The sequence below is a fragment of the Triturus cristatus genome, chromosome 5_2, assembly GCF_964204655.1.
Source record: "Triturus cristatus chromosome 5_2, aTriCri1.1, whole genome shotgun sequence".
NCBI classification, from domain to species: Eukaryota; Metazoa; Chordata; class Amphibia; order Caudata; family Salamandridae; genus Triturus; species Triturus cristatus.
The window spans coordinates 505,008,165-505,035,787 of record NC_140588.1 but is presented as its reverse complement, the minus strand read 5'-3'; the positions used below and the strand labels follow the sequence as shown (position 1 = coordinate 505,035,787).

Genomic DNA, 27,623 nt, shown 5'->3' with positions numbered 1-27,623 from the left:
TGACGGCGGTGGGGCCCGGCGCACTCATGGCAAAGTGCGATATCAAGTCGGCGTTTCGGTTGTTGCCCGTCCACCCGGATGATTATCAACTGTTGGGTATACAGTTCGATGGCGCCATTTTTGTGGACAAAGCGCCGCCAATGGGGTGTTCGATTTCTTGTGCTTTGTTTGAGCGCTTCAGTACCTTCTTACAGTGGGCATTTTCATGGCACACGGGGAAGGCAACGATGATGCACTACCTGGATGATTTTTCCTGGTGGGATTGCCCGGTTCGGCGGACTGCCAGCAGAAGCTGGACAGTTTTACGGAGCTCATGGGCTACCTGGGTGTGCCCCTGGCGCCAGAGAAGACACAAGGTCCCAGCACGGTGATGTCATTTTTGGGCATTGAGCTAGACTCGGTGGCCATGGAGGCTCGGTTACCGGAGGAGAAGAAGTTGCGCATGCTGGGTTTGGTGGACGACATGCTGGGGCAGTGGAAGGTGACAGTGCGGGAGGTGCAGGTTCTTTTGGGACATTTGAATTTTGCTTGCCGGGTGGTGCGGGCAGGGCGTACGTTTTGTAGACGGTTGGGGCGGCCCTGGCGGGAGGTACATTGCCGCATCATCATATGCGATTGTCAGCGGGCACGAAAGAGGACCTGCGTATGTGGCGGGCGTTTTTGGCGCATTTTAATGGGATCCCAATGGCGCCCCCAGAGGACTGGGAGTGGGATGTCACCATCTCGTTGGATGCGGCGGGAGTGGGTGGTTTCGGTCTTTTTTGGCAGGGGGGTGGTGCGCGGAGGAATGGCCGCCGCATTGTCAGGGCGGAGGAAGGAGCATCGCGTTTTTGGAATTGTTCCCGTTGGTGGTGGCAGTGACGGTGTGGGCGCGGGAGATGGTGCACAAACGGGTGATCTTCAAGGTGGACAATATGTCAGTAGTACATGTCGTCAATCGGCAGTCCGCTAGAGATCTGCAGGTGCTCAAGTTGTTGCGAGTGTTTGTGCTGCGTTGTTTGGAGCATGATATCTTGTTTCAAGCACGGCATGTGCCGTGGGTGGACAATGACATTGCGGATGCTTTGTCTCGTTCACAGTGGCAGAGGTTCCATGGGCTAGCCACGGAGGCGGACGAATGCAAGACGCCAGTGCCAGCGGGGATGTGGCCGGTAGGAGAGAAAGGGTCATACAACTGGTAAGAGGGTCGGTGGCCAGGTCAACGTGGAGGGCATACGAGCAGGCGTGGCGGGAGTTCGTGGACAGTGGGGCGGGGTAGCAGGGTGATCGGGGGGTTCGGTGTGAGCAGGTTGTCCAGTTCATGTTGACATTGATGGATAGGGGTATGTCGAAGGCGACGATTGCGGGAAATTGTCGGCCATAGCGTTCATGGGGAAGTTGTGGTGGAGCTATGCGCCGTCAGCGGGGGAGTTGGGCGCATGCTTACTGGAGGGCTGTGTGCGAGAACGAGGGGCCATGGCTCGTCAGCGTCATCCTATCACAGGGCGCATGCTAAGGGGTGTGCTACAGCGCCTGCCTGGTTTCTGCCATAATCGGGAAGAGATTCTGTTGTTTTCCACTCTTATGTCGTGGATGTATTTTGGGGCTTTCAGGGTGTCTGAGCTGGTGGGGCAGAGGGGGGAGCCGGGGGTGTGCTGGGAGGCTGTGGAGTTGCGGGCCGGGGAGGTGGCGGTTCGCTTGCAGCGCTCAAAGACAGATCAGCAGGGTGAGGGGACCTGGGTGTTTCTGGGGCCCGCGTTGGAGCAGGACATCTGCCCGGCGGTGTGGGGGGGCGGTTGGCATCCCGGTTGCGGTCGGTGGAGGGTGAAATATTTTGCTGGGTCGCGGGGGAACGGGTGACGGCGGCCCAGCTGCTGAGGGTCCTGCGGCACGCCCTGCTCGGCATGGGGGAGGAGCCAACATTTTTCGGGACGCATTCTTTTCGGATCAGGGCAGCAACGGATGCGGCTCGACAGGGGTGGGGAAGGGAGGACATTATGCGTTTGGGGAGGTGGAAGTCGGGCTGTTACCAGACATACGTTCGGTCGCAGGCTTCAGGGGGGGGGGAAGTAGGCGGAGTACTTCCTTTGTGCTGACATGTGTCTCTTTCCAGGTGCGGTGGCGGGGCTGGACGTGGCCGGGTTGTCCATCCTCATCCTGGGCCACTCTTTCGTCAAGCGAGCGGAGCGATATGAATGGGACAAGAGCAGGAACCTGAATTTAGAGTTGGATCCTAGGTTGTTTCGATGTCAGTGGCAGGGGCAAGGGGGTATGAGATGGCATGAGCTTTTCCCGGTACTGAACAGGGCTGTAAAGGGGGGAGTGTGTCCTGATGTTTTGGTCATACATTTAGGGGAGAATGATTTGGTGCAGTGCAAAGGCCTGGCGCTGTTGAAGCAGATGAAAAGGGATCTGCTGGAGATTCGGACACAGTGGTCAGGTCAGAATTCATTCCACGGAGAATTTGGAGGGGGGCTGCGCGCCCAGCGGCCATAGATATGGCGCGCCAGAAGATTAATAGGGACATGCGGGTTTTTTGTGACAGGGAGGGGATAAGTAGGATGGAACACCCGGAATTACGCTATGCGGCAGTGTATTTTTTTAGAGAAGACAGGGTGCATTTGTCTCGGTATGGCATGGAGCTATATATTATTCAGATGAAGGAGGCATTGGACAGGGCAATGGGTGTGTGCAGATACCCGAGGCGTCAGGAGGCCTAAAGGAGGGGTCGAAAGCCAGCAGTTCCGACTTTCGAGTGGCGTTTTTTCCTAGGTCATGGGGGACATATACTGAGTTATGGTTACGGTGGGGTAGAACATAAGAAGTTTCCTAGTTAGGTAGGGTAGGAAAGTTAGGAATTGTAAGTTGTGTTATGATTGTTGCAGGGGGGAAACAATTTTAGGGGAGGGGGTGGGGGTGGGGGGCCAGATAGGAAGGCTATATTTAGTGAGGATTAGTTTTGTACGGCACAGGCCAAGGTATGTTTTATGTAAGGTGCACCGGTTTCCAATAAAGCGGCCTTTTTCACACCAACAAGCTAGCCTGTGGTCTGTGCTGCCCCCCGTAGGGCCCAAATGGTGCTTTTAATCTCTCTCCTGGTGTTTCCAAGCCCCATAATTTACAGGTGTTACTATTACTTAATTTACTGGTACTGAATTTTCCACCTACTGAAGGAAGGCAGACTGACTAAGCCTTGAGGGCATCCAAAATCATGGCCTGCATTGGGAAGCATTCAACCCACTGAGCCATCATGCCAATTTAAAGGATCGAGCGGTTGATGAAGCTGTCACCCCACTCTCGTGACCTCACCACCTCCAACTGACAAGATATTTTGAATGAAAATGCTGTGCAATGAAAGGAGTAGTTCAAGGAGGGCCAGCATAGTCAGATACGGAGCCACAAAAAACATCCCTCATTCAGAATCTTTGTGACTACCGCAGTCCCACCTAGATCAAAGCCATCCTTATTAGACAAAGGAACATGATAAGGAGGGTGATCGGGATTAATCAAAATGTATAGATGTATGTGTGAATACACCTTTTTACATGTGTAAATACACCTTTTTCAAACGCAAACCATGGATATGCACTTGTAACGTGAACCACACATGCACCTAAATTTAACTTACAAGCATAATGTCTTGTTGGTCAGTATCTAGCATTTGCATATCTCTTTAACACCATCTATGACTATCTCTGAAAGCTATGGATTCCAGTGGACAAGTGTGATTTTGAAAAGTGCTTTCCTCAGACCTGGCTGAACACTTCTCCTTTGTTTACCCTTTCTTGTTATCTTTTTTTCCAAATGGCACCTCTTGCTCCATTTTATGGTGTTGCTTGACAGCACAGCTATCGCCAGACAATGAAGTCAGTGTGACTATGAGCGGGGCTTTGGCTTCGCCCACATGTTCGGAGCCAGGAGGACACGGTTTGATTGGACAAGAGTTGTGTGCTTCCACAAAAAATGCTTGCTCACCATGCAGCTGATATAATTTTATTTATCAATCTAGCTGCCTATGGGGTACACACAATACATTGGAATGCTATTAAAATGTCTTAGATAGCTAAATATTTTTTCTTGTTGTTCTCTGGTAGGAACACTGAGAGGAGAAGGGCAGTTATTAGCCAACATGGATATATAGGTCTGGCTTGATAGTGCAACTGTCACATGACCTTTTAACCTTCACTGATATTATTCTACATTTCTTTGCTTCCACACAAATGAATATCTATTCCCATGCTATTTGCTTTTAATGCATAACTTTACCATACAACATTCCTTTGAAACCAGACCTATTGGCATTGCCAATGCTTGCTTATATTGCACTCTTAAATTTGTACAAGTATATCCTTTTTACTGCAGTTACTGGCCTCACCTTCACGTTTAGTAATGCTTAATATTTAATTAACAAACAATAACATTTTGGGGATATAAATACGGAGGAATAAATAGGATTTTTAACAAAACCTGGTCCTTTTTACCGCTATAATCAGAAGGTACTGGGTTGAATGAAGTTTGGAAAAAAAAACGTTTGGACTTTAGTTGCGACACCCTCAGAGAGGGTAAACATTTACGCACGCCTTCAAATATTATATAGATCGTGGGAAAGCCAAGATACTGTAAAACGAAAAATCCATGCCGTGCTAATGGCCCCGTTTTACATATGGAATAGTCCCGCAACAGTTGCATTAGTCAGACAGCCACCTGAAGGCAGCAGAAATAAAATTCAAATAGAAAAACTCTGCGCCTTGATGGGAACATTTGCATGTTTTAATAATGTACTCTGTAATAGGTTGCCGGTGGCTCTCAGAACAGAAGAAAACCACAGGAGGCTTCACAAACTGCTTAAAACCTGGCTATTTCAGGTCTGAAAGTTCTAGCTTCAAGGCGCTAAAACGTGAAAGCAGGGTGATGTCAAAACTCACTTACATAACATATTTTTACGAACGTGGTCAAATGAAGCGCCATTTCATATATATATATATATATATATATATATATATATATATATATATATATATAAAATAAAATAGGACGAAATCACAATATTAGAACAAGTAATTTTACTTCTGCCATTTTGTAAATCCATCATGCATAGAAGGTATTCGGTCAATACCACTGGATAAATGTCAACATAGCCAGATAGTTAGCAAACAACTGTAAAACAGTTTCATGAACCAAACCTGAATTAGCTATAGTTGTACATTTTACGAAGATAAATATTTGAAAATATAAGCCACCTGAGGTACCGCAATGCATCTGACAGCTGTGGGGTAGGCTGTCAAATTTGTCTGGGTATGAAACTAGACAACTGAAACCCACTTTCTTACAGAAAAACATGTATTTCGGCGTACAGGCCTTTGCTCATAAGTTATCAGCATTTCAATTGAGTTATAGATACTACAATGAAGCCGAGACGAATGAGCAATCTAATCTTCCAGAGCAATGTGCCAACGAGTTCACTGCTTAATTTGTGCCGGGGGTGAGCACAGGTGCTAAGTTTTGGGCACCATATCATATTTTATATTAGACTTTGAAAGTGGTTCCGGAACAATTTTAAGAGTGGGGGTGCTGGATACGTGGCCTCCACACACTAAAATCGCAGGGGATAATGCCTGTGTTATTGAATTTCCCGGTGAAGCATATAATCAGACCCCCATAATTGGAGTTTATGTGAGTCATCCAAAAACATTCGCTTAAAAATGGGTGATAGTAGTGAAATTTGACTCAAAAATTCTTTTTTTTTTTTTTAATAATTTATTTTGAACTGACCACATGCATTGACATACATAGCTGTGCGCCTACAACCCGGAGGCCGGCTGCCATAGTGCAAATAATCACATATCTTTCCAGTTTATCCCACATCCCGGAGGCTGGGCATCACTGTATACAGATGGTGCGGTAACAAATATCTTCCTTGTTATTGTCCTGTATGTCATCACCATTAGACTACGCCCCAAACAGGGGTAAGTTTTTATCCTTGTCTTTCATCTACTGACTCAGACATTCTTACTTATAATTATATTGGTGAAATATGAGATTTTTAGTGAACATGTTCACTATTAAAATGCTGGTTACATGTTAAAAAAGCACAAAAGAACAACTGACGTGGCACTTCAGTGTCATAGTTTTATAAGAGTCAGATCTTAATTGTGATTTTGAGCTGCAGGTGATGAGCGAGGGTTCTTGTAAATTAATACAATGTTTCCCAATGTGCAACACTACTCTCAGCCAATAGCTGCCCAAAGGTACTGTATATGCCCTTCACCTAAATGCTGTACATCCCTGTAGAAAAATATCTCAAATATGGTCAGCCTTAAAGACAGCTGCAGCTTGAGTAATATTCATGGCAAGTGCAATGACCAGATACATTCTGACCATCAGAAATACTGTGCTATGGTTCAAAACACCTTAAAGAATACGGCTACCACACCTGAGGTGTTCCAAGAATTAAAAATGCCCCAAAGTAATATCAATGAAAAAGCCCTTCAGAATATTTATTAACAGAATTCTAATAATTAAATTCAAGGCATTATAGTAAACAAGCATCTGCAACGCAATAGGTCTCGCATTTACGCGAGTTTGAGCTATTGACATTGTAAATGACAAAGCTTTTTATTTATGTTTTAAAAACCAAAACATAAATAAAAGGCATTGTCATTTGCAATAACAATAGCTCAAACACGCGTAAATGCGAGACCTATTGCATTGCAAATGCTTGTTTTCTGGGCTACAGTGACAGTAGGCACATTGATGTGCGCGTACTCAAACTGCTCACTTCTCACTAGTGGAGAAGTTACAGCATCATGTCATGCCAGCTGAGCGTTGTGGGGAAAGAGAAATCCTTTAAAGAGAGTAATTTTCACTCTGGATTTCCCTTCTCTTTTTGAAGCTCAGGAGCAGCAACATTGTCGTGGTGTCACCAGGGCTTTAAGTAGAAGCTTTTCAATATTATATACAAGCCATAGTTTCTGCTTATTTATCTTATGCAAGTAACAACCATTGACAAAGCCAATAGTCCTGACTTCTTGTAGGTATGATGTTACTTGTTGTATCATATATCTGGATGCAATGACAGAAACAGCAAAAAACAAGGCAGGGGCACACTATGCTAAACACCAATTTTTACTTTATGTATTTTTAAGCCACGCCCTTTATTACATTGGCCACGCCCCTTTGAGAGACCCCCGTTTTTTCATCCCACTTAAAGCCCTGGTTATATGCGTCTAGTGTTTGGAAATGCAAGCAGCAGCGCTGTGGCACCGGGTGACATCTCTCAGCCTCATGGTAATGGGAAGCTAATCCTTTTAGCTTCACTATTTACACGAGCGTCCGACTTGTGCCCTGGATTTTCACGATTATATCGACACTTACACAGGAAACCGTTTTCACCGTTTACTGATGTCCGATGCTGTTGCAAAGTTGTGAAGAAAATCACACTTTATGTCAGAAATTGTCTTTTCGCCGAGTTAATTTATAACTCCAGGTCGTCATTAGATGTGTGCCTTTTTGAGTGCATTTCTTGAATATAACAATAGCAAACATTTAAAAAACGGATGTAGCTTTTTCATAGTATGATTAAAAGAAATTGCATAATAACTGCCCTGTTGCCTTTCCTATTAACGCAGCGCTATAAACCGTTTATAGGTCCACCTTTAGCACACCCGTAGGCACAGCGATTATTACCCAAGATATTGGTACTCATTTAACCGACCTCGGAAGGATGAAAGGCTGAGTAAACCTAGACTGGGGCTCGAACCGTCATCAAGGATAGTAGCGGCACTCTCTGTCCTCTCCTTATGCTCGTGAGCTAGCCCAACAGTCATGGTATGTACACTGATTTGACTACCCTTCATCTAGCGTTATCAGCGAATGGTAGTCCCTCTTTCAAATATAATTGTATAGTCTGTCCTCAGTTTCATTCCTCGTCTGGATGTTCTATGGTGACTCCTACGCGTTATATTGAAAATCAATAGTGCTAACAAACTGTTGTGACAGACAGTCATCAAACACAACACGAACTTTCCGTAGAAATGCAAAAAAATATCCTGCTGTGGGTGTGACCGGTGCAGTAAAAATCATTCAAAGAGATCCTTTATTGGGGGGGGGGGGGGACTTGCAACCCGTTTTAACAATGAGTGAGACGCTCTTCAATTTGCCAAATCGTTATATCCTATTACTTGTAAATGAAATATGTTTTAATAATAGCACTATTTTTGCAATAACCATTCGCATCCCTCTTTCACTGGGTGATCGTTAATCAGTAGCACGAAAGGTTCCGTAGTCTGTCTTCTCTTTCCTTTGACGATCACCTCGTTTGTATCGATGTTGTATTTCGGAAGCGGAACACAGAACTCCACGTGCTACAGCGACTATACTCAAGTAAAAAGCATCTACTAAGGTCCGCAAAGGCAGGTAACAGGACTTATGACCTGTTCTGCAGTATTTTGCATTAGTTGCAAACGAAAAGTTAAATAAGGTAGAAGCCTGTGTTATGTACAGATTCGGTCCCTTAGTGCTAAAATAGGCGTTGGTTGACATGTAGGCAGATTCCTCAACCAGGTGCATTAATCAACTAGACTGGAAGCTATTATTGCCTGGGCCACTGCGAACTATAGAAACAAGTCCGTAAATGGAGATTTTCCCTAAGCATACGAAGAAAGAAACACATATGGCAGAGATTGTATTAATCTTATGCGAGTGTGTCAAAGATTCCTTAGCTATACATATGGTTACAGGGATTGGAGGGGAACCTAGACCCCACGGTCACTTGATCAAGTAGTAGGAGGTACGCAAAAATAAAAATCTTGTCTCAGCTGCATTGGTTTTGACCCGTGTTTACTCCCCCGCTGAAGGCGCTCTGACACTTTCGGGTAATGTTCGCGCTATATAAAATCGCATTAACTAATTAAATAAATAAATATAGCAGTTGGCAAGCTAATCTGTACAGGTTGACGTTCACTATCCAGTTTCTAAATGATATGAGCTTCATCCCCCCACGCCAGGAGAATATGTAAAATCGTACCAAGCAAGTCAGAGGCGGCGTATAAATTAAAGAAGGTTGGGATCGAAAAGGAGCAATAAGTGATGCCACATAATAGGGCTCTGGAAGGATTACTAGGGCCTTGCTTTATCTTTTTGGTATATTGTGACCACGTTCATATTGAATTCATGAAAATATGTAAGATTTCAGTGTGCCAACAAATACGACTGAAAGCAAACGATTTATAACACTTCACTTTTTTGTTATTTTCATTGCAGAGCTGATTTGTTAAAAATCATATGAATGGCTAATTTCTTCTAATCTCACTCGGATTTTCTGGTTAAAAAAAGTACCAGAGGCTGTCATATCTGTAGCCAAATTCTTAATGTTCAAGCATGATCCCCCTACAAATCACTCGTTTGACACATCAGAGGAGACTTTTGAACCCAAATCACGAAAAACAGATAACATGTGAGAAAAAGAGTAAGGTGTGACATTTGTGCACTTCAATGTTAATGGAGAGGCTCAGATGTTTACGTTATATACCACTTATGTAGCCAGATTGACAATGAGGCTAATAGAGTTGGCAGACTATTGGCGTGGCTGAGTGAGCAGCATCAACCAGACACCCCAATACCCTTGGTATCACGCATTCTGCACACGGAAATATATATGCAGCCTTTTAAGACTATTACAAAAATATTTTCAGAGCCACAGAGGCTCCAAATGATGAATATTTGGATCGGTTTCTATCAAGTTTAATGCTGCCCTGGTTGTCTTCTGCATAGTCAGAGAAATTGCAATCCCCTATTTTGGAACAGGAAACCAGCTGCAGAGAAAACTATAGCTACTGGATGGCACTCAGCAGAATTTTTTTCATATCTTCCCTGGTCAATTAGTTTCTAAACTGGCAAAACTATTTGAAATGGCCCCATAAATGACAGTCTATGTCACAGTACCTTATGACACTCCACTCTACTCCACACACTCCACTTTATACCCCTCCATTCTGTTCCTCTACACTCTATACCCCGCCACTCTATGACACAATACTCTACTCCACTCCTTGACACTCCACTCCTCTCCATCCTACTCCACTCTGAAATAATACTCTACTCCACTCTACGCAACTCCAGTCTACGCCCCTATATGACCCTCCACGACACTCTACTCTACAACTCTCCCCACTATGTCACTCCATTCTATGCCACTCTTTGACCTTCCACTCTAAAACCCTCCACAAAACTCGACTCTACTCAACAACACTCTACTCCACAACACTCTACCCTATTCTAAAAACACTCTACAACTCTCTACTCTATGCCACCCCACTCTACACCAATCTATAACCCTCCACAATACTCTACGGTACTCTACGACTCTGTAATCTACGCCACTCCACTCCATTCTACTCTATGCCGCTCCACTCTACTTCAGTGTACACTACTGCACTCTACTCTATTCTATGACGCTTCTTCCACTCTATCACACTTTACACCACTCCATGCAACGCCACTCTGTGCCCTTCCACTCCAATACACTCTATGCCACTACACTCTAAGCCCCTCCACTCATCCTCATTACACTCTACACCACTCCACTCTATTGCACTCTACTCTACTCCACGACACTCTACTTCACTCCACAACACACTTGACACTCCACCGTACGCCACTCTACTTTACTCCACTGCACTCCACGTCTCTCTCCTCTATGTAACAAAGATTTAGCCATGGTGAACAGCAGCAATGCTGGTGTTTAACATGGCTAAAGCACATTAACAAAATCCAAAGCTCTTGCACAGGTGAGACCTATTGGCTTTGCCACTCTTATTTAAGCACAATTTTTTCATGAGAGGAAGTGTGGACCATAATTAGAAACGTTTCCTATTCCATGGGTTGGTCTACGCTAGTTATGGATCAGTGCGGTTTGTATGCGGTTTCCGGTTTTAGCTGCAGACTGCTGAGGCAGAGTTACTATGGGTCTTGGTGTTACTGGGGCATATTTTTATGACAACTTCTGTGATGTGATCTGACATCTGTTTCCCTTACAGTTTTCCCAGCTGATGTCTCTTCTATTTACTTGGTTCATCACAACATTGACATGCTGACCAAGTCCAGTTTCCAAGCCCTGGATCGCCTTTCTGTTTTCTATTTCTTTGCCAAATGAAATTGAAAGCATTGACCCCTAGACATTAACCAGCCTTAAGAGTGTGCGCTTGCTCGACCTGAGCTACAACCAGCTGAGAATCTGTATTTTGCATTCTGGGAGTAGCAGTTGCATTTTTTTGTTGACTGGGCACTAACTAACCATAAGCTAATGACCTTCAGCGGATTTGGTTATAGTATTTTGAGATGGCCACTTGCTGGTTTAAGGCTGCAGCAGTGCTCTGCATGTGATCACATTTCTCATTCTTATCAACAAAGAAGAATGGGACGATGAATGTTTCTATAAAACTGCTGTGCATAGTTCCTTGTTTTCTCATCGCGCACAAGTTATAAAACAAGTGATGACGAAACAACTAACCAAGGACAGAGAAACTTGCCCAAAACAGCAGATAAACTCATGGCTAAGGGACATAGACCGGTGCCAAAAGACAACAAAACATAGTCAAAATGCAGACAGCCCCATGGCAAAAGACAGAAAAATCAGGATCCAGGCACATCGATTGCAGTCACAACAGCGATAAAAAACACAATACTCCCAAGGGATGAGATCGGTGGTACAGGGGCAGAGAGACACGGTGTCGATGGGCAGAGAGGAGGCAGTGAAAAAGGCGGAGACCAGTGGCAAGGGCTGAAGAGCCCGGTGCTATGAGAAGCACCAAGACCTAAACACCGCAAGGAATGTAGAGAGGGGGCAAGGAATAGCATAACATAATGTCGTGTGACAACAGTAGGGGCAGGCCTATTCTATATTTTTCCACTTGTTGAGAGATGAGGGGACCGCTTGAAATATTCTATTTTCAAGATGGAGACTTATGTTTCGAGTAATTTTAAGTCGATTCTGTCCACCCGTAGAAAGGGGTTCGGCTGGGACCTGTAAGGTTGTGTTTTTAGGGGGGTCTGAACACACAGAGGGGCTGTTTCTCACAGACCCTTGTGGTGGCGCGGATCTCATGAGAGGCGACAGCGGGTTTAGGGCGGAGAGTTAACTTCACCTACCTCTTTTGCACAGGCTTTTTCCTCTTCTTCATCGCATATATTCCTCCAGAGGGCAACATGGTGGACTGCGCGGAAGCAATGTTTCCTCTGGGATAGCAACTCCTCAGCCAGCCTTCCCGCCCCAGCCTGATATCCACTGAAGCGACAAGGAGGTCCGGGCACTCCCAGGGACCCTGGGCCGCTCTGTGCCAGGGGCTGAGGGTGGTGATTAGTGAACGCGCATTTCACGGGAAATCTTTGAAATAAATCCAGTTTAAAGAAAACTGTGGGCCGGTAGCGGTCAGAACAGAAATCCTATTAAAACGAGTGGTGCGCACGTGCCACAGCAAGACGTGCTTTCAATTATCGCGCCAGTGTCTGGACACGATAATTGAAACCACATGGCCTGTCTATTACGCGCACCAAGCGCGTAATAGACACCAATAGCCGTGGGCAGAGCAACGCACCTGCCTTTGGCCAATTGCGTTCAGTCTTTTATAAAAAGACGCACGCAAAGGCCAATGGGGTAGCACAAAAGAAATCACACACGCACGAGCGTGTGCGATTCCAGGATCCATTTCTGAGCCTCGGGCAAAAGGACTCTCGCCTGCGCGAGCACTGCTCCGCAGTGCAACGCAGGTCGTGAGACCTAAAAAGACCTGGACGTATAGTGAATTAGACACAGGTGTTCATAAGCACCTATATGTTTTAACATTTATTTGGTAGAATACTCTGGTATGGAGCAATGCTCCTGGATAGCTTCGACCTGGAGCATGCCCACGGAATCTGGCCTCAGAATATTTTCTGATACATTTACACACCCCCATCACTTTCCAATCAAATAAAAAAAAATTGTGTTTTGTTTGTAACATAAATTACAACAGACCACCCTTGTTTCCAGAGAAGTTTTTTCTACATGCGGCTTGCTTTTTATGCATAGGCTACAGCAAGTGTGATGTGCTGCATATACATGTGCCTGGTCAATATTTGAGCATCAGCAGATTTTTAACTAGCAGTTCATTTCAATTTAAAAATAAGGCAGCTTACTTGCTACAATAGTCAATTTAAGAATGGCTTTAGGGCGGTGTGACTGGTGCAGCCGCACCTGGCGCTAACTTCAGGGTGTTTTTGGGAGCGATGTGTTTAAAAGCAACTTATGGGTTTCAAAGAATGTGTTGCAGAGTTCCTTGAGTGTCCAGCAGTTTTCAGGCAACAATAAAAATGTCAAAACTCCGATCTCTCTGATGAAGAGAGATCGGAGTTTTGCTGAGCGGCAGTTTTGACTCTCCATAAAGTAGCACATATGGATAATGTGTCTGCTGCAAAGAACGTGTGTCATGCAGATCACAAAACTGTGTGTGAGTGAACTGTGAGGAGCGCGATAAAAAATGAAATGTGGAGGGCCTTTGGAGAGCTGAGAGGCACAGTTGGAGGTTGGTAGTGAGGAAATGCGTGGAGGAAAAGGTCATTCGGGGATGCCAAAAAAGATTGTTGCACCAGGCGCACCAGCACTAAAGCCATCCCTGGGTCCATGCTATACCATACAGGCTCGAGAAGGCCTCAGGGTAAGACAGCAATACCACAGTTAAAAATTGGGTAACACAGCATAAACGTTAGACCTGCCTATTATGTCATAAAATATACTGATGTGTCTGCATGTAAGTGTTTTGTCTCTGTCAACTAAAAAAGAAGAAAGTAGATTGATTTCAATCTTCTTCACGCTTGAAGTAAACTGAATGCTTTACTCAACCCAAATATTTGTTTCTGTTGCACTCTAAAAGCAAAGGGCAATCTGCGTCAATTGTACCTCAAATGTTGGTAATATATTTTGAAGCTTTAAAAAACGTTAGAAATGATGCCAGCAAATGCGTTTTGCAACTTTGAAGTTTAATAGACCATTGCTATATATAAATTTGCGTTAAGCATCTCCTGAATCTCAGAGTCAATAAACTTCATTATGAAATGCCTACATTTTTCAGACACACTTGAACAGCGTTTACAAAACAGCGCTTTTGTGGTTTGATTATAAGTAATTAGTACCCAGCGTGAACAGGCCTGAGGGTGCAGAAAAATATTTTAAAGGGTCTCATTGATCAATCTCTGGCGAAAATGTTCAAGGTTGTCTGGGGGTGCTGCAGCACCCGTTGCACCCTTAATTTAGGTACTAATGAGGTGTTGTGGGGAAGTGAACAATAGAGTACTTGCAGAGAACCTTTGTTAAGAACAAAAATCAGTGCTTGCTAAGGAACCATAAATACAGAGTGGAAAAAAGGAGGCAGACTAATAGAACAAGTGGTGGCCCCAATCTAGAAACAAAGCTACCATTGACACAGAGGTTCCCCTGTCAAACAAGTAATGCACAAAAGAGAGTATAGGTGGAGAAGGGAGTGCAAATAGAAAACAAGCATTTACAATGCAATGGTCTCGGCAATATTATAGGTAGAGCTATTGGTATTGCTAATTATTTTTTTTATCATTTTTGTATCCCTAAATAAATGGCATTGTCATTTCTATTGGCATTACCTTTTTTTTGCATACACAAGCGCACGGTGTATTCATATTCTCCACGTCCTCTGCAACGCACGCAGGCACTTTATGAAGTCTCAAAGGCCGCTGCAACACACGCACATACACGCACTTTATGAAGTCTTAAAGGCTGCTGCAACACGCACTCACATACACTTTATGCCGTCTCCAGTTTACCTTTGTTTACTCTCTACCATCGTCTCCCGGTTCTGTTTTTAATCCGATTGCCACTTTCCTACCCACGGTTTGTGCCTTGAATTATGGCACTCAATCGCTGCCATTCCTTGGGCCCAAAGAAACTACACTCACCGCAAACAAAAGGCACGGCGTGAAAACCCGGTGTGCAGGGAAGCGAGGAGGACGCAGCGCTGGTGCGACACACGAGTAGTAGGGCGGGCCAAAACACGGCACCTGGGGGCAGGAGGGCAGGCGACAAGCACCAGGGGGCTGCGGGGCCCCCTCGGGCCGTGACTTCTGCGAGGCCAGTAGGGCTGGGTAGGATCAGCAGATTTACTGGCAGACGGTAGAGCAGGGGCTGGGGCAGTAGAGTGGCTAACAGGTGTCCTTGGAAGGCCAGTAGGGCTGGGCAGGATCAGTAGATTTACTAGCAAACGGTAGAGCAGGGGCTCGGGCAGTAGAGTGGCTAACAAGTGCCCCTTGAAGGCCGGTAGGGCTGGGGTAGGATCAGCAGATTTACTGGCAGACTGTAGAGCAAGGGATGGGGCAGTAGAGTGGCTTACAAGTGCCCCTGGTAGACAGGTAGGGCTGGGTAGGATCAGCAGTTTTACTGGCAGACTGTAGAGCAGGGGATGGGGACAGTAGAGGGGCTAACAAGTGCCCCTAGAAGGCCTGTAGGGCTGGGTAGGATCAGTAGATTTACTGGCAGACGGTAGAGCACGAGCTGGGCAGTAGGGTTGGAGTGTGGACAGTTGGTTGGTTCCCCTCAGAGCCTCTGTACCTCTGGAAGGCCGAGGGGGGCGGGGAGCATCGGTAGATATACTTGAAGACCGTAGATCTGGGGCAGTAGATCTGACAAGTCACTGCTTACAGCAGGTTCGACAAAGACCTTTGCATGATATAAACTGCCCTCATGCCAGTGCCTCTGAAAGGCTGGTCGGCTGGGAAAGGGTCAGTAGGTTCACTGGTATCCCAGTGAGTCTCGGTGGCTGGTGGAGAAGGGTCATGATTAGATGAACTGTAGATTGCCGTCCGACTGGAAGCCAGTGGGGCGGGGAAGGGTCAGTAAGTTCACTGGCGGCCCTGTGACTCGTAAAGACTGTAGACTACGGCATAATCAGATGAACAATAGCTTTACAAGCAGGAACATGACTCCTAAAGGACGGTAGTTCTGGGGAAGTGTTGGTAGATTTACTAGCAGGCCTGGGAGTCTGAAAGCAAGTGGAGCTGGGGCAGTGACAGTAGACTTACTACCAGGCCTGGAAGTCTGAAAGGACTGTGGAGTTGGGGCAGTGATGGTAGCCTTACTAGCAGGCCTGGGAGTCTGAAAGCAAGTGGAGCTGGGGCAGTGACGATAGACTTACTAGCAAGTCTGGAAGTCTGAAAGGACAGTGGAGTTGGGGCAGTGACGGTAGATATACTAGCAGGTCCAGGGCCGATCTGGGAACAGAAAACGGCCCTGAGCAGGTCTGCGAGTCTGAAAGGGCGGAAGAGCAGTTGAGCTGGGGCAGTGCCAGTAGATTTATTGGCAGGTCTGGAGTCTGAAAGGACAGAGGAGCTGGGGCAGTAGATTTCAAAACAAGCCGGTACCTCTGGAAGGCTAGGGCGGCTGTGGCATGCTCCAGTTATTAGTAGATTTCCTCCACCCTGGTACTGCCCGATGGCTAACGGTTTGGTCAGGGAACGGTAGGTGTAGGTAGGGCCGGGCGTCAGTACATTTCTCTACAAGTTGGCATTGGAAATACCTGGTAGGGCTGTGCCCGGGTGGGTCAGTCGAACTACCGAAAGGCTGGTAGTACATGTCCTGATGCCTTATGAAAGTTGGAAGGGCTGGGCAGGATCAGTAGACTGACTGGTTGTGGGTCAGGAACGACGGCAGATTTAGAGTAAACCCTGATGTCGGTGCCTCTGAAGGAGGGGTGGGCTGGCCCTGACGTGTGACTGACGCTGCCCCGGCCTTCCTAGCCCTCCATAATATTTGTCAGAGTCCGCTAAGATAAAGGCACGTCGGCGGCTGTCCCCAGGATGGGTGAGAATGCACGGGTAAAGCAGGCGCCATTCTAGGTGAGGGAGATGGCCAGGCCGCATGGGCCGCCAGTCCCTGTCTGTGTCCGGTCTCGTGCCTCTGTGAGGTCTGACGTGGGGGCGGGGCTCCGGAAGGGGTGCACATTGAATTCTGGGAGGTCCAGAACGTGAGGTGGGGGGCCCGGGAGAGAGGGCAAGACACAAAGGGCTTGGAACAACAAATAAGCCAACAAAGCTCCAGTAAACAAGGTAAAAACAATTACAAGCGACCCACACACGCTGCTGCAACCCACACGCCGCACAAAAGGACAACCGCCCGCAAGCCCTCACATGCTGCTGCGCCACATGCACCGCTGCCCTTCTGCTTCCAGGTCGGGTTTCTGCAATTGTACATATCCTGTTTTTCTCCAAATCATTGTGTCTCTGTCTGACGCACCACAGCGTTCTCCAAACTTATCAACCAGGCACCTTTTTAAATGAAATAAAATGAACAAATACTTTCAACAAACGTTGTTTCCTTAGCATATTTATTTAAACAATTCTGAGACCTGTTTCAAAAAGAGTTAGTCTAATCTACACAGAGAGCGGGCAGCGCGCAGGAGCAACAGCAAGAAGATCCTCACGGCCAGACACGCTGCTGCAACCCACACGCCGCACAAAAGGACAACCGCCCCCCGCCCGCAAGCCCTCACATGCTGCTGCGCCACATGCACCGCTGCCCTTCTGCTTGCAGGTCGTGTTTCTGCAATTTTACATATCCTGTTTTTCTCCAAATCATTGTGTCTCTGTCTGACGCACCACAGCGTTCTCTAAACTTATCAACCAGGCACCTTTTTAAATGAAATAAAATGAACAAATACTTTCAACAAACGTTGTTTCCTTAGCATATTTATTTAAACAATTCTGAGACCTGTTTCAAAAAGAGTTAGTGTAATCTACACAGAGAGCAGGCAGCGCGCAGGAGCAACAGCAAGAAGATCCTCACGGCCAGACGATGGATAAAAAATGGCGGATGGGAGCTTCCAAACTTTTTCGGATCCGGGGGCGTGTTCCTGCTGTTGTAAAAGGGCGTGGCTAAAAAGTGGAAAGAACAACAAGGAACACGCCCCCGAATCTGAAAAAGATGGAGCCTATTTGGAGGGACGGCTCTCTCCTCCAATGGCTGGCCTCCGTTTAGGAAGCCAGCCAATGGCGGAGAGGCAAAAAGAGAGGCGGGCTAAGGAGCCACTCTAGGAAACATTAAATCTCGACTTCCGGTTCTGCCTTCGGCAGACCGGTAGTCCTCGACCTAAAAAGAATGGGCTGCCCAAGAAGATATAAAGGGGCATAGAGATAAATCCATTAAAAAAAGCACAACAAAAACTCAATTGTGGGGAAATCAGTAAGGCGGAATCGCTGGAATGAAATTGGTCCCAAATGCATGTGTTAGTGAAGTGATATTTTTTCTCATCACTGGTCAGTATATGGAAGTTAATTATTTGGTGGTCATATGTTTCTGTATGGGTGAAATGCTTTGATGGCATTTTACTTTTAAATCGACTAGGAGCGACATGGGAGACCTGGTGTGTCTGGGTGTGGTTGGTATCCACTGGTGAGGTGATTCACGATGAAGCAACCAATATACAATGATGAAGTTATTCAGTGGAAAGCAGATCATCTTATGTTCTATTATGGTTGGGAGCAACGGGGGCTGCAGATTATCAACTGAAGAGAAAGAAACACACTGTTTGGTGAATTGATTTGGAAAGATATACATTCCTGGCCTGGCTTTCCAGGTGGCTCTTGGAATGAGAGACAATGAGAGTGTGGATCTGAGGATGTGACATGGATGGTATTCAAGTCAGGTATGAGAGCTCCTTGTGGTTTTGGAATGTAATAGAAATGAGATTCAGCTGCCTGGGATTTTTAGGGCTGTAAGACCCCTGGCTGATAATTCTGTGTGTGGAATGGAGGGAAGAGATTCTGGGCTATGGTCTATGGTCAGAGTTAAGGAGCCAACTAAATCATACGTTGAGTGGGAAGAGACACTTTGGAAGATGAGCTTCCTAGCTTTATGGCAGCATCAGGATTTTAAACCATTTGGAAACCTGGTAGGTTGCAGTTGTGGTAGGGATGTGGGGTCCTAGCCTTGCAGATAGTTTGACTATAATGGTTCAATTTGGAGTCACTGAAAACATTAACGCAGAGGTTGTCTGGCACAAGCATAATTTGTCAAAGTCTACTGTCCGATCCCCCTTGCGTATGGCAAATCTGCAACAAATATCCTCAGATCTTGGCGTTCGGGCATACGAATGACAATGAAACTTACATCCGCAACTTTTGAGATGATGGCTGTAGACTCCATTCTCAAAGTATATTTTTGTTGGACCTGGCCCTTTTGGCAGGGTTATCCCCAAACATTTTGCCTTCCTCTTGTATTTTTTCAGAACTGTTTTTGTTGGCTTTATGACTCTGGGCACTTTGCCACTGCTATTCAGTGCTAAACTGCATTTGCTCTCTCTTTTAAACTTGGTATGATTGGCTTAGACCTGTTTGTCATATTTAATCTACCAGTAAGTCCCTTGTACAGTGGTATCCCATATACCAAGGGCCTTTAAGTTAAATGCAACTAGTGGGCCTGCAGCGCTGCTTGCGTCACCCACAGAAGTAGCCTTACAAACCTTCCTCAGGCTTCTGCCACTGCAGGGCCTTGTATGCAGTTTACTGCCACAGTGACTTGGCATTTAAAGTTACTTGCCAAGTTTGGAACTCCCCCTTTTCTACATATAGGTCACCCCTAAGGTAGGCCCTAGGTAGCCCTATGGGCAGGGTGCTGTGTAGGTAAATGGTAGGACATGTGTCTTTGTTGTGTGACATGTCCTGGTAGTGACAAACAGCCTATTTGGTTTCTCGCTGCTGTGAGGCCTTCTCCTCTCAAAGGTTTTCATTGGGAATTCCCTGATATGTGTTTCAATGGTAATTTCTGATCTGGAAAGAGGAGCGGTGCCATGTTTGGTATGTTTTGAATAGAGGTGATAAATCCTGCTTATTGGTGAAGGTGGATATTTCACACTAGTTTAGAAATGCCACTTTTAGAAAGTGGGCATACCTAAGTGCTTATGACTCTTTTTGCTTTGCAGCCTGATTCCATTGAATATCTGGTTTAGACTGACAGGGGCCTGTTTTGCACGTTCACTCTAGACAGTCACACAAAGGAAGTTGAGGTGTGCCCTGCATATCCTGATGGCCCATCACCCAGCTGATGGGCCTTCCTGAGCTAGAGTGGTGGGAGGAGCTGTCACTGACACCTGAAAAGGGCTATGTATGTCCTCTCACAATGCTGTCTCCACCCTCCTGTAGTGTGTCTAGAGCCAGGGCTGGGGTTGAATGGAGGTGTTGTGCACTTCTAAAGTTTGCTTAAGGTTACCTACACATCAAAGACATTCTGAGTATAAGTACAGTGGCTCTGACCCCATGATTTGAGACACTGCATGGACTTGCGAACAGAAGCTGCTGGCTCTACATTCTACATGAGCGGACTGCTAGGTGACAGTAGGGACTGCCATTTTTTGACTACTTGCTTTGCAGGACTACCCTGCTGCCTGATGGGTTGCTGAAGGGATTGCCACTCTGTCAAGTGACCCTGTGTGCTTGCCTGCCTGCGCACTGCCCCCTGAGTGCTCCCCAGTTGTCCTCCCTGACCTTCTGGTCTTCCCTTTTTCCTACAAATCACATGCTCTCATGAGGAGCTGGGACTGAGGGTGCTTCTAGGAAAGTAGCTGGCATCCAGTGTGTGGTGAGCATTGAATTCACCCAGACCTTGCTCCAGTCAACAATCAGTCTTTTGCATCAACCCACACTTGCCAGGGCCACCCGTACAGCATTCTGACCAGAGGAGCACTGGTTGGGGATTCAAGAGTAGAGTGTTTGTGGCCCTTGAGCTCCGCCCTCCATGAAGGGAGAGAGCGGGTGCTCCCTTGTCTAGCTGGCAGCCGCTGTGCACTTGAAGGGCAACACTGCCACTCCCTTGCCAGGCAGTGCGTCCAGCCTTGCTGTGTACAAGGCGCCTGGAATCAAGACCCCATTTTCTCTGTTTAGTCTTCATTTCAAGAGTTTCTGAGCTCAGTAAAACCAGTTCTGTCTTTTCTGGTCCAGCCTTACTACAGGAGGTTGAGATAGCATTGTGTAAAGCAGACACAGCCTGTTCAGGTGCTAGTGAAAACTCTTCCCACCACCCTAAATGCAGAAAGCTCTAGTCAGCCTGGCTATGAGCCACCCACGAAAGGCAGGACACACCTCAACCCACCTTGTGACTGTCTAGAGTGAATGTACACCCCCAGCTCCTGTCACTCCAAAACAAGACAGTGAATACACAAACAGGCAGAGGCACACACAATGGTTAAACAAGAAAATGCCCACTTTCTTAAAGTATCATCTTCAAACAGACAAATTAAAAGCCACCTTTACTAAACAATGTGTTATTAAAGTCTGAGTTCAGAGAGCCTAAACTCCAAATCTCTAGCAGTTCGCAATTGAAAGTTACACAAGTAAAATGTTAGAGTGCAGCTCCAATGATAGCCTATAGGAGAGCTAGACCTTGTAATAGTGAAATATGAAATACACACTATTTTACTATCAGGACATGTATAACACACCAGTGCTTGTCCTACCTTTCACATATACTGCACTCTGCCCATGGGGGTACCTTGGGCCTATCTTAGGGGTGACATACATGTAAGAAAAAGGAAGGGTACGGCCTGGCAAGTGGGTGCACTTGCCAGGTAGACATGTCAGTTAAAACTGTGTTCAGACACTCCAGTGGCAAGTCTGGGCCACATTTGAAAGGCTACTTGTATGGGTGGAACAACCAGTGCTGCATGTTCACTATTACCATTTGATTTACAGGCCCTGGGCACACATAGCGCATTAATTAGGGACTTATCAGTAAGCCAAATATGCCAATCATGGATAACCAATCATAATCATAATTTACACAGGGAGCACTTGCACTTTGACACTGATCAGCAGTGAGAAAGTCCCCAAATCATCTAAGCCAACACAAACAAAATCTAGCACACAGTATAAAAGTGCAGGAGGTAGAGGCAAAACGTAAGGGGAAGCCAAGCCAAGGATTCAAGTCTAACAGTATTGTTCCTGACAATTGTTTGATCCTTTTGTGTGCCTGCACAATTGGTCGTTTTGCACAGTAAGTATTTTATGCACTTAAGATTGGCAAGGAACCTTATGACTAAAGTAACCATTATGAGATGCTGATTTGTGACAAGGATTTGAAACTAATGTGCTGTGATTTTAGTCTGTTGTCTTTCTTTTCTGTTATGGATACATTTCAACTCGAATAAAGATTTTCATTGATGGAACTTTCCCTTTATTTGCTGTTCTCTTTTTTGTAATCAGACCATGAAACGTGCTTTTGTCCAGAATTACAATTGATCGTCCCCTGTGTGTCAAAGATAGCAAGAAATTAAATGTCACATTTATAGATAACAATCAACATACAGTTACATGGCACTGGGAAAGTCATAACACACAGACATCATCAAACTTGTCACATCAGAGATTTATCAGTTCTTCTATTAACTTCATGTCTCACATGTCACTGCTTCTACCCGTACCCACAGAAGAATGGTGAGTTTCTATCTCCACAAGAGAGTAATGTCTTCTCAAACACATTAGTAACTTAATGAGTGCATGCCTCTGAGAATTCCACTCTACCTCATGGTCAATATTCCAATGTGCCTGATTCAGCCTGATTCATTACAAAGAATGCTTACCTGTAGTTTTGAGACTAAACGTTTTTTCTATGACTAAGTATATCTCACACCAACAAATTCACAAGTAAGTCACACCTGATGTTGGAGGGATACTCAATTTCTCACAGAAAATGTTTTGTGCATCCGGGGTGGATATTTAGGTGTACCAGGGCCTCTTCGAAAATATACCATTGCAGAATACTTGAATGCGCTGCTACAGGCCTTCTGGGACCAGGGAAAACAAGAACAACGCCTGTCATGATTGGCACTTCCCATTAGCGGGGATGGCGACACCCTATAGAAGGCCCCCTAAACCCCCTCCCTAGGCCCCCCCCCCCTTCCCTCCAGCAGGTAATGCAGAAATGAAAAACGACTTTAAGAGTTTTTCACTGCCAGGACATGTAAAATGCAAACGTACGTACATGTCCAACTTTTTAAATACACTGCAACCTGCCCTCTGAGCTGTCCTGGGCCTATCCTAGGTGTGACATGTATATATATACACAGAGTCAAATGCACCTTGGGAGTACGTTCATTTTTAACACTATGCAGCAAGCAGGCATTAAGCAAAGAAAGTAACTTACATCTATGTTGCACTGCAGTTTGTTACTAGCGCGATTTTTCTCCGTTGGTGCATGCTGGGTATTGAAGGACAATTGGACTACAATGCAATAAGGTAGTCTGCCTTTAAATTTGACCACATGGTATTTTAACCCAATCTCCAATGATTAAGGCCAACCGGCTGAAACGCGTCTAGAAAATAATTTTATCTGCCGCCCTGTGTTAAAAAAAGAGCCATGTTTCCTCTGATGTCGAGCCTTGGCATTTCGTTTTTGTGATGGCATGTCAAAAGCAGGACACTCCATTCCTGCATCGCTGAGGCCGCCCTGCCAGGGTCGGTGGCCCCTCAGTGAAGCCGAAAAGCGTCTCTAGTAATGGGGTCGTGTGAGACCTGAATTAATAAAGAAAGCCATACCTGATGGCCGGAGTGCTGAAACATTTCAGACACTCACCCCCAGTCACAGATCTGGGTTGAATCCATCATCATTCTTAAGCTCACTATGCCACCTCAGTTCAGACCCAGCTATATGCAAATCAGTCTTGACCCTGTGCCTCATAAACCTGCACACACAGACTGCAATGGCAGACCTGAGACATGTTTAAAGTGCTACTTATGTTGGTAGCTCAATCACTGCTACAGACCCACTGGTAGCATTTAATTTACAGGCCCTGGGCATAGGTAGTGCCTCTTTACCAGGGACTTACAAGTAAATTAGATATGCGACTTGGGTATTGCTTTAGAAGACAATACTACCATGTTTTAAGGAGAGAGCACAAGCACTTTAGCACTGGTTAGCAGTGGTAAAGTGTGTAGAGTCCTAAACCAGCAAAAACAAAGTCAGCAAAACAGGAGAGTTGAAAGCAAAAAGTTAGGGGAGAAACCATGCTAGGTCTAATAGTGTTGTATTACTGATGCAGCAGGGCCACTCAAATTATGTGGTTCTGCACCTGCTGTGTTTTCAGCATCACCATGCATTTGCATCATTTGCCACATATCCATCATCTGGTGCACAATTTAGCAATTTTAACAAAAAAATGTTCCTAGCTCAAACAGATAAAAAGTTACTATAATGCAGAGACATATGTTGCCACGTAGTAAAAGACCCTTCACAAAGGTTGACTTGTCATCTTACAGTTGATTACTACCACATTTATGTTTTAAAAAGCTACTCAAGAGGTGAAACTTTTACAGAGACAGAGTTAACAGATGCATAAATTACAAAATAATCTAATAATACTATCACAAAATGTGCTGCATTGCGATGAATTATTTGTACTTTGTTGCCACACTAATTTAGTCAACTTTGAAACATATTTGACGCCTTCTCTCCTAACAATCCAGTTGAATTACATGACCTTGTGCTCTGCAAATTCAATCCAATTCCTCTACCAGTAGGGAGCCACCAACGATGTTCTCTTGCTGACTCTGTTTTGCCCACTACACGTGGGTCACCAACTAGAATCTATTTCAGGGCCCCTCTTCTTTTCTCTAGCCATTGCCTCTCTCTGCATCATGATTTTTTCAGCTTCTCTAATCACTGTCTTGGCAATAATATGAATACATTCCTCTCTCTCACTCCTTGACTTTCTACCTCACCCCTCTATTGACAGGGCAAGTGATCAACTTCCAAACATCAACCAATGGCCATGCCCTGCTTAATGCTAAATGCAGAAGACTGAGATTTTCTACTTTTTGCTCGTCTACTATTCCATCTACCATGGTCCTAACAACACCCCCTTTGGGCACTGTGTCCAGTATCAGCATTCACCTTAACAGCTAGAAACCATTAAAAGTAACTATGCACAGATCACGCATTATGGCACACATTTATTCATGCAACATGGTGGTGACACTGTACTTCCAGGATACTTTGCGAAAAATATAAGATTTTGCACCAAATGAAAATAACATAAGAAGGCCCCATCTCTGACTACATCGACTTACATCTCAACCTAATATCCCATATGGAACATCCCCAAAGAGAGATTTCAACTTCCATTACATCTTTCAACAAGCACTGAAAATGCAATCGCTCTCGCCTTTGATTAAGTTAAAGCCATTTGCTTTGCTAATGGTATTGTACAGCAAAGCAAATAGCTTTAACTTAATAAAAGGTGAGACCTATTGCATTTTCAATGCTTGTTCTATCCGCCTCGGGAAGATGAAAGGCTGAGTTGGCCAGATAGCGATTTGAAGCGCAGCCTGCTAGTTTTACACAGATCTCTATAGAAGGCTTCCAACTCACCGAGTGGCCATGCTGTGTCATACTGGCATCTGACCCTCACAAAACATAATACATTTCAAAAACGCACAACAGCACCTACAGGATCGATCTCTGTAAGACTGGATGCAAACCTATCACATCCGGATTCAAATGTGTGACCTGCAGGACCCCCACCCCCCTTCCCCACGTACCTCTCTGTGGCCCCTCTGCCTCCCCTCTCACTCACCACAATTCAAAATACTCTTTCTATCTGCCTTGGGAAGATGAAAGGCTGAGTTGGCCAGACAGCAATTTGAAGCGCAACCTGCTAGTTATACACAGATCTCCATAGCAGGCTTGCAACTCCCCGAGCTGCCATGCTGTGTCACACTGGCATCTGGCCCTTACAAAACAAAAGAATAAAAAAAAAACGTACAAGAGCACCTACAGGATCGATCTCTGTAGGAATGGATGCAGGCCTGTTACAAACGGATTGAAATGTGTGAACTGCACGACCCCCCTCCCCCATCCTTCCACCACATACTTCTCTGTGGCCCTTCTGACTCCCCTTCGCTCTCACTCACTCACCATGATGCTGCTCCCACCTGTCGTTAGGTAGTATTGAGCACTATACGGCGTTGTGTAGGGTCTGAGGAGGGAATATTACACACAAACTTTCAGGCTGTGATCCATTATTCTCTGAGATGTCGTCACCTACACGGAGGTCAGCTGTAGGCACACTTGGCTGTGAATAGAGATTACAAGCCACAACGGAAGTAGAGGGGTAACGGTAGCTCCTTCTCAATCAGTGGAACCATACCAGAGCGGGTAAGAAACATCAACAACCATCATGAACTCACACGAGAACTGCTAAAGATCTGGCTTTTCCCAAACGCTGGACACAACGGCGCCCAAGCTCCCCTGCTGAGCGGGTTGTATAGGCGGCTTGTGGTCCTAACCTCACAATACCTTGCTTACAACCACAAGTATGAAAGAAACGAAAATGAGAAGCGAAGAAGCACTGTGATGCCCCCTGTCCGTACAGGACATTAGAAATGCAAAAAGACTGATAAAGCTTTAAAATCACACCGGAGACCAAGTGCAGCAATGGCTCCAATGGATTTACTCATGTCACCCACTTTCCCCTCCAACAAATATTTCCAGTTCCGCTTTGCATCAAACAGAATTCCCAAATAAGAGCAGGCCGGGATCTTGGCTAGAGTCTGCGCACCTGCATTAAATGTCTAAGAGCGGGTCACCCGAGGGCCATCTTCCAAAACGCATGACTTTGTGAAGTTGACCGATAAGTCCAACCCATTCATAAACGCAACAAATCCATTAATCAGGGCCTGTAGGCCCATCTGTGTGCGTGCCATCAGCACTGCATCGGCATCATATAAAAGAACTGGAATTGCTTTCCTGCCCAATCAAGAGCAGTGGGTCTGTAAAGATGTCAAGGCAGCCTCTAAGCCATTAATATAACGTATATAAAAAAGGGGCTAAAATGCACCCTTGACGAACCCCCCTAGTACTATTAAAATGGTCGGTAAGCCCCGCGCAAATGTCTAACTGCAGCTGTAGTATGGGCGTGAAGGGTCATTAATAGGTTTACAATGTCGGACTCCACTCCCAAAGATTCAAGTAGGGCCCACAGTTTCCTATGGTTCACCCGATCGATAGCAGCAGTGAGGTCCAAAAAACCCCAAAAAAGGGCATCAGGTTGGGCAACCGTGTATTTAGAAACTAAGAGATTGAGGTTTAGGCACTGTGCTGTGATTGATTTTCCTCATTGGAACCATACTGCACCTCAGAAATAATTGTATTCGAATCTGCCCAATCTGAAAGCCTTTTTAATAAGACCCAACCCAAACTGTAGAATCAATGAAGGAGATGGGGTGGTAACAATGGAGATGATCCTTATCCCCCTTCTTGAAAATTGGAACGATCGTGGCAGTTGACCATGAGAGTGGGATCCCACTCTTTTCCGCTGCGTTTAACAACCTCATCAAAACAAGTGCTCAAACATCAATTGTATCCCAGAAAAGGTCCGATGGGGATCCCATCGGGTCCCGGAGCCTTATACCGGGACAATCCCTCAATGCCCAACCGCACTCTGTCCAAAGAGAAAATGACAGAGGTATCGGTCTGGCAAGGGGCTGTCTTATTGATGGGTCGCCCACTTTGTCCAAAGTTATAAACTCCTTCAAAGTGGGCGATGCTTTCTTCCGGGGTGATGTAATGACAGAGAGCAGGTCTTGATGGCTCTGAGAAACAG

At 45.7% G+C, this 27,623-nt stretch overlaps 2 protein-coding genes across 13 annotated transcripts in view; one reads left to right on the top strand and one right to left on the bottom strand.

Annotated features, from left to right (window-relative positions):
- PDE1C (phosphodiesterase 1C) overlaps window positions 1–27,623 on the bottom strand; it is a 1,636,609-nt gene that overhangs the window by 687,111 nt on the left and 921,875 nt on the right. The gene's annotated exons all lie outside the window — the stretch shown is intronic.
- The window catches only part of LOC146823222 (uncharacterized), a 312,919-nt gene continuing 293,598 nt past the window's right edge, over window positions 8,303–27,623 (top strand). The window contains exon 1 of one of the 2 annotated variants that reach the window (XR_014962150.1): window positions 8,303–8,394. The gene's annotated coding sequence lies outside the window, so the exon portion shown is untranslated. The remainder of the gene's footprint in view (window positions 8,395–27,623) is intronic. The other variant, XR_014962153.1, reaches the window with a different exon arrangement.